An 8,931-nucleotide genomic window follows, 5' to 3' on the forward strand; every position below is an offset into this window, starting at 1 on the left:
TGGGTCATGCCTTAGAATAGTTTTTGTTTGTGTTTCTGGGGAGGGTCGTAGGTGGCCATCCACAAACCACCAGGATGGGCCATGGGTCACCCTATGGTCTGTGGGTGGAAACCGTGGGTTGCACCTGCAACTTCTGGAAATCTGCTGGTTTGGTTCATTTTCTGATACGAGGTGTTACATTATCTCCTCTTGGGAACATTCATCCTCGAATAAAGTCTAAACTAGTTGGATAGGGAGGGAAAGAGCTCCAAACCCTGCCACTAATTACTAGAAACTGATTTCTGACTGAACTAAGCTTCAAGGACATGCAAATACGCTGAAAATGCAAGTACAAACTAAAGGAACAAGATACTAACACTGAAACTGCGTATGAATGACTGAAAAACTGAAGAGGAACTATTACCTCAAGCTGGAATGCAATTGGAACGAAAGAGATGAGTATACTTGACCTTCATGGGTGCTTCTGTTTCCCAAGTAGCTCCCTTTACAGACTGACTCCTCCACAAAACCTTAACTGAAGTGCCTTCTTTATTTCTCCACTTTCGAACCTGACGATGTAGAATCTCAACTGGTACATCCTCATAAGTGAGGCAATCCTTCACAACCACACTTTCTAAAGGTACTATAGATGTTGGATCACCCACACACTTCTTCAACAATTAAATGTGAAAAATCATATGCACTGCTGCTAGTTCTGTTGGTTACTTCAACTCATATGCCACTTTACCAATCCTTTTCAAGATTTGTAAGAGCCTACATATCTAGAACTGAGCTTCCCTTTCTTACCAAATCTCATCACCCCCTTCATAGGTGACACTTTCAGGAAAACCCATCATCAATTTGGAACTCCAAGTCCCTCTCCTTACATCTGCTTGGCGACTCTGGGTTGTCTTAAGTCTGTCTCTAATGAGCTGAACTTTTTCCATGGCATCATGAATTGATTATGCCCATACAATGCATCATAAGGGGTCATCTGAATACTAGAATGATAGCTATTATTGTAGACGAACTCTATAAGAGGAAGGTGATCATCCCAACTACCCTTGAAGTCGATCACGCAAGCTCTCAACATGTCCTCTATGGTCAAAATGGTACGCTCTACCTAACCATCCATTTGTGGATGAAATATTGTGCTAAGATTAACCTAAGTACCAAGATCTTTCTGAAATGACTTCCAGAAATGAGAGGTGAACTGAGGACCCCTATCTGAAATGATAGACAAACGAACCCCATGCAACCTGACTATCTTATTAATGTAAAGCTTGGTGTAGTCCTCCGCCGAATTTTTAGTCTTAACATCCAAAAAGCGCGCAAACTTAGTGACTCTATCAACTATCACCCAAATAGAGTCATGTTGTCTGCGAGTACGAGGTAAACCTGTAATCAAGTCCATGTTGATCACTTCCCACTTCCAAGTAGTAATGTTGATCTCTTGATTCACACCTCCTAGTTTCTGATGTTTACCTTCACTTACTGGAAATTGGGCACTTAGCCACAAAATCTGCTATATCCTTTTCATACCATTCCATCAAAAGACTTCCTACAGATCAAGGTTCATCTTAGTGGCCCTGGATGAATAGAATACCTGAGTTATGGGTTTTTGAGAGAATCTGCTTTCTGAACTTGTCACGCCCCGAGCTACCCCCGAGACGCGAACACGGACCTAGGCCACAAGTGACCCCAAGCTAACCCTGCTGGCATGATCATGAGGATACTAAAGATAATAAACTGATGCGGAAGCTAAATCATAAATAAACTGAAAAGATGGGGAATACCCATATACTATAAATGAATATATCAAATCTGAGAGTTTAATACAAAAGAAATATCAAACTCAAAATACTAAGCTAATCTAACTATGTCTGAAATAGCCTCTAAACTGACTAGAAATGTTGGGACATGCCCCAACTAGATCTAGGAAAACTGAAACTAAAGACTAAAAGCGATAAAGAAAAACATGTCACTAGTCCTCGAAGAATGAGGACTCACCACTGATGCTGCTGAACTGAAGATCGGGAACCGATCTAAACGTGATCTGGATGCTGAGAACCTAAACCTACATCACGAGAAGATGTAGCGCACGTATGCGTCAGTACTTGAAAGGTACTGAGCATGCAAGATAGAGTAAAGATGAAATAACATATAACTGAACAAAGCAATAAAGCAATGAAGTAATCTGGACATGATATAGATATTGAAAATACTAAATACTGAGCTAACTGATGCAATGACCAAATTTATAACATGCTGAGACTGAATACTGACTGTACTGAAATATGGTCAATGCAAAAGAGTCTGACAGAACTATGGAGCTACTAATAACCGACATAAAACCACATGAGCTAAATGTGGAGTCCGATGTATACGCCCCATTGAGAGGACCCAATATACCCTGCCAGAGGTATAAAGTCATGCTGGCGTGATCACTAAACTATGTTGCCCACAGAGGGGACTTACACCTATGTGGCTCATAGTTCTGGGACTATATGGGTACGTGAACCCTAGTCCAACTTGGTATTATGCTACTCCCAATGAATTAAGTGGTTAACTGGTTATGACTAAATTTCTATAAATACTGGATCTCGAAACTGAACATGCAAACTGAGAATGCAACAATTAATCTGATAATGATGCATTCATAAACTGAGGCATGTATAACTGAATACTGAAATATCTGACCTAGCATGTGTAATTCAAGAACTAAAGAAATACATAGCTAGGGTTCTGAAATTCATGCGATAAACTGAGAAATAACATGATAATCTGATTTGGAACATTTAAATAACTAATTCATGATGATCTGTTCAAATTTAGAAACCCTAGGTCTGTCCATAAACATGGAATCAAGAATCTGACTGAATTCTAGGGACCTAATGGGCGAAAGGAACCCACTAGTGAAATCCCACATACCTGGTGACGAATTCCACGGAGAAATCTTTCGATTTGGGGCTAGAACTGATGGAACTTGTTGCGTTCTTGAACTACATTCTTGACCTTTTTCTCCTATCTTGATTCTAATTTTCTAAGTTTTGATTTAATGATTTTGACTAAGGTAAGTTCTAGTTATGTTTCTAGGCTTAAACTGACTAAAACCTCATGATTTAGGGTCTAAACGACATATCTTAGGGGTTAAATGAAATAGGAAAAGACTAAAAAACCCCTGACTTAACTGCTGTCGGAGTGATCGACGGATTGGATTGACGGGCCGTCATTCAATCGACGGTCCGTCGATTGGATCCGTGGTCGAGTCTGCCCGACAGGGTTCACTAAAACGGGCATACTTTTCTCGGAGGTCGGAATTTAGCAAACTTGGTGGCGTTGGAAAGATAATTCAATTATATATCTAACCATAGGTCATGGGAACATAATTCATTTTGTGCTAAGAGTTATGACCATCTGAAGTTGACCCTTCAAAATTTTCAGCTAACTGGTTGCTGACCCTCATCTACGGTCAGACCTACGGATGTGGATCGATTGATGGTCCATGCTGGTCGACCGTAGTTTGTGTCAGAGGCTGGGTAAAGGAGGTCTTGATCCACGGACATAGACCACGGACCGTTGTCTGATCTACGAACCGTGGGTCTGTCCGTGAGTCGAGACTTAGCCATTTTTCTGAGCTTGGCTGGGGAGGGGTTTAGTGGTGAATCACGGACCACCACACGGTCTACCTGGTCCGTGGATGGCAACCAGGGTTGCACCTGCAACTTCTCAAAATTTGCATTCTTGGCCTGATTCGAATACGGGGTGTTACATTATCTCCCCCTTGGGACCATTCGTCCTCGAATGAAGACTAAACTAGCTGAAATAGAGGAAGAGGGTTGCAATCCCTACCACTAAACACTGAGAACTGAATTTCTAACTGAACTGAGTTCCAAGAACATGCAAATACGCTGAAAATGCAAGTACAAACTGAAGGAACATGATTCTAAGACTGAATTTTCGCATGAATGACTGAAAAACTAAGAGGAACTATTACCTCAAGCTGAATGGAATCGGAAAGGAAATAGGTGAGGATATTGGACTTCATGCTGCTTCTGCTTCCCAAGTAGCTCCCTCTACGGACTGACTCCTCCACAAAACCTTGACTGAAGCGACTTCTTTGTTTCTCAACCTTCTAACCTAACGATTGAGAATCTCAACTGGTACATCCTCATATGAAAGGCTATCTTCCACGGCCACACTCTCTAATGTACTATGGATGCTGGATCACCCACATACTTCTTCAAAAGAGAAATGTGAAAGATTGGATGTACTGCTGCTAAGTCTGTTGGCAACTCTAACTCATAAGCCATTTACCAATCCTTTTTAAGATCCAGTAAGGGCCTACATATCTGGGACTGAGCTTCCCTTTCTTGCCAAATCTCATCACCCCCTTCATGGGTGACACTTTCAGGAAAACCCAATCATCAACTTGGAACTCTAGTTCCCTTCTTCTCATATCTGTATAAGACTTCTAGCGATTCTGGGCAGTCTTAAGTGTATCTCTAATGAGCTGCACTTTCTCCATAGAATCAAGGACCGAATCTGGTCCTATCAAGGCTGCTTCACCTACTTCAAACCAACCAACTGGAGATCTACATCTACGCTCATACAATGCCTCATAAGAGGCCATCTGAATGCTAGATGGTAACTATTGTTGTAGACGAACTCAATCAGAGAAAGATGATCATCCCAACTACCCTTGAGTCGATCACACAAGCTCTCAACATGTCCTCTAAGGTCTGAATGGTACGCTCTGCCTGACCATCCGTCTGTGGATGAAATGTTCTGCTAAGGTTAACCTGAGTAGCAAGACCCTTCTGAAATGACTTCCAGAAATGAGAGTTAAACTGAGGACCTCTATCTGAGATGATAGGCAAAGGAACCCCATGCAACCTCACAATTCATCAATGTAAAGCTTGGCGTAATCCTCCGCCGAATCTGTAGTCTTGACCGCCAAAAAGTGAGAAGACTTAGTAACTATATCAACAATCACCCAAATGGAGTCATGTTGCCTGCGAGTACGAGGTAAACCTGTGATGAAGTCCATGTTGATCACTTCCCACTTCCAAGTAGGAATGTCAATCTCTTGAGTCATACCTCCTGGTTTCTGAGTTCTACCTTGACTTGCTGGCAATTAGGGCACTTAGCCACAAAATCTGCTATATCTCTTTTCATACCATTCCACCAATAGACTTCCCGCAGATCACGGTACATCTTAGTGGCACCTGGATGAATAGAATATCTGGAATTGTGGGCTTCTGTGAGAATATGCTGTCTCAATTCACCCATATCAGGAACACACTATCTACCTTGATAGCGAAGTACACCATCTCCCCCTTGGGAGAAAACCTCCACTCTCTGATTGTGGACTGCACCCTTAAGTTCAAGCAAGATTGGATCACTATCTTGCTTTTCCTTAACCTCTACTACCAAAGAAGATTCTACCCCATTCTGAACCGTTACACCACCATGTGATATGCTCATAAGATGAACTCCTAGGCGAACAAGTCTGTGAACATCCTTGCTAGCTCTTTCCTTTCTTCCTCACATGTGCTACACTACCCATAGATAGTCTGCTAAGGGCATCTGCTACTACATTTGCCTTACCAGGATGCTAATGCACACTCATATCATAATCTTTGAGGAACTCTAGCCATCTTCTCTGGCGAAGATTCAACTCTTTCTGGGTGAACACATATTGAAGGCTTTTATGGTCTGTGAATACATCTACATGAACACCATACAAGTAATGTCTCCAAATCTTAAGTGCAAACACCACTGCTGCTAGCTCAAGGTCATGAGTTGGGTAGTTCTTCTCATGCACCTTAAGTTGTCTGGAAGCATAAGCTATAACCTTACCTCGTGCATCAACAGACAACCTAGGCCGACCCTGGATACATCATAATAGATCACATAACCTTCTGAACCCTCTGGTAGAGTCAAGATGGGAGTTGTAGTCAACCTAGTTTTCAATTCTGTGAAGCTTTTCTCACGATCATCTGACCACTGAAACTTGACCATCTTCTGAGTCAACCTAGTCAATGGTGAGGCTATGGATGAAAATCCTTCCACAAACCTTCTGTAATAACCTGCTAGACCTAAGAAACTTTTGATATCTGTAGCAGAGGTTGGTCTAGGCCATTGTTTCACTGCTTGTATCTTCTAGGAATCTACTCGAATTCCTTCACTAGACTCAATATGCCCAAGGAAGGAAACTGATTGTAACCAAAACTCGCACTTGTTAAATTTTGCAAATAACTGGTGATCTTTGAGAGTTTGCAGAACAACTCTCAAATGACTTGCATGTTCTTCCTCATTCCTAGAGTGAATGAGGATATCATCAATAAAGACGATAACGAACAAGTCCAAGTACTGCTTGAACACTCTGTTCATCAAATCCATGAAAGCTGCAGGAGCATTGGTTAGTCCAAATGACATGACTACAAATTCATAATGACCATACCGAGTTCTAAAGGCTGTCTTCGGAATGTCACTATCTCTGACTCTAAGCTGATGATAACCTGATCTGAGGTCTATCTTGAGAAATGACTAGCACCCTGAAGTTGGTCGAAACAAGTCATCAATCCTGGGATGGGATACTTATTCTTGATTGTGACTTTGTTCAACTACCTATAGTCAATGCACATTCTGAGAGAACCATCTTTCTTCTTTACGAACAACACTTGTGCATCCCCATGGCGAAATACTAGGTTTGATGAAGCCCTTATCTAGAAGGTCTTTGAACTGCTCTTACAATTCCTTAAGCTCAGCTGGAGCCATTCTATAAGGAGGAATAGAGATAGGCTGGGTATTTGGAAGGAGATCAATTCCAAAGTCGATTTCCCTATCGGGAGGAACTTTGGGAAGATCTTCTGGAAACACTTCTGGAAACTCATTGACTACAGGAACTGACTCAAGAGTTGAGGATTCAGAACTAGAATCCTTAACCCAAACTAGATGATAGAGAGAACCCTTAGAGATCATCTTTCTGGCCTTAAGGTAAGAAATGAATCGACCCATAGGCGCTAAGCTACTACCCTTCCATTCTAAGATTGGTTCGTCTGGAAACTGAAAAACGAACAATCCTAGGTCTACAATCGACTGAGGCATAACAGGAATGTAACCAATCCATGCCTAGAATGACATAAAGTTACCATTTCTAACTCTACAAGATCTGTTGAGGTGACTTTCTGAGAGACTGTGACAGGGCAATTTTGTATACCCGTCTAGCTATAACTGGGTCACCGACTGGAGTAGAGACTGAGAAAGGTTCTGAGAGAATTTCTGGGCTAACACTGATTGGACTGCTATGTAAGGAGTTACAAAAGGCAAAGTAGCCCCTGGATCTAACAATGCATAAACATCAAGATCAAAGACTCGTAACATACCAGTGACTACATCAGGAGAATCTTCCTGATCTTGACGAGCCTGAAGAGCATAGAGCCTGTTTTGACGTTGTCCGCCACCTGTACCAGATGAGTTACCCTGCTGAGTCGGGCGACTACTGGTGCTGCTGAAGTTGTAGACTGAGCTCTATCATTGTTTCCTCCTTGACCATGTCTAGAAGGACAATCCTTCAATCTATGACCAAACTGACCACACCCAAAACATCTTTCCTTACCTGCAAGGCACTCGCCCGGATGGTTCGTACTATATTTCGGGCAAGTTGGGTACGATTTGGTGCCTGAAACACTACCTTGAGACTTAGATCCTGACACCATACCTATATGATCATTACGAAACCTGGGGTATGGAACACTAGTTGATGAAGGGGCTGGAGTCAAAAACTTCTGCTGAAACTGCGAGCGATTTCCACCACCGATTTCTGTTGGGAATACTCGCAGTTACCTGTTCTTGCTTTCTTAGTCTCCTTAGCCTGTTCCCTAAGCTTATCACCCTCAACCTGCTGAGCATGAGTCATGAGCCTAGAGATGCTCATGTCTCCTAACAACATAGCATTTCTGCACTCTGTTTTCACTAAGTCTGACACTCCATAAAGGAACTTATTCATCTGAGCCCTGGAATCAGCAACCATGTGAGGAGCATACCTGGAGAGTTGGTTAAACTTGAGCCTATACTCTTGGACAACCATGTTACCCCCTTAAGTTCATAAATTCCTGGGCCCTTGCTTTTCTCAACTCTATGGGGAAAAACCTGTCCATAAAGGTTTCGCTGAAACAATCCCAAGTAATAGGAGTGGCATTGTACCCTGTTCTCCTTCCACTGAGTGTACTAGATATGAGCCACATCTTTCAGCTGGTAAGATGCCAACTCAACCCGATCATTCCCAGTGACCTGCATCACCTCAAAGATCTTCTTGATTTCATCCAAGAAATTCTGGGGATCTTTCCAATCTTGATCCTAAGAACTCAGGCGGATTCATCCTAACAAAGTCACGGATCCTTGATGCTGCTGATCCACCATTTGCATTCACAGGAGCTTGAACCCGCTGATTGTTCTGGTTAGCGACACTCTGAGCCAATCATCTGAATGGCATTCCTGAATTCAGCATTTGAGACTTCCTGATCCGGAACTGGGAAGAGTTTGTTTGCATTCCTGGCGTTAGCTCTACGAAGAGGCATGATCAATGAAACGTAGAACGTCGAGTAGAACGGAATTAGATCATACCTTACGCACGATAAGAGTAACAAGAAAATGAAGATTTTTCCTAAAACACTTTGTAGCATCCCTCTCATTAGATGTGGTGCGCACTACACACCCATGAAAAGGACTCTACCTAGTGCGGCTTTTCAGACATCCTAGGACACTTAAACCTAATGCTCTGATACCAAGTTTGTCACGCCCCGAGCTACCCCCGAGACGCGGACACGGGACCTAGGACCACAAGTGATCCCAAGCTAACCCTGCTGGCATGATCATGAGCATACTAAAGATAATAAACTGATGCGGAAGCTAATTCATAAATAAATCTGAAAAGATGGGGAATAC

This window comes from Solanum verrucosum, unplaced genomic scaffold, assembly GCF_900185275.1.
Source record: "Solanum verrucosum unplaced genomic scaffold, falcon-dt-bn FXZP01000024.1, whole genome shotgun sequence".
Taxonomy (NCBI): Eukaryota; Viridiplantae; Streptophyta; class Magnoliopsida; order Solanales; family Solanaceae; genus Solanum; species Solanum verrucosum.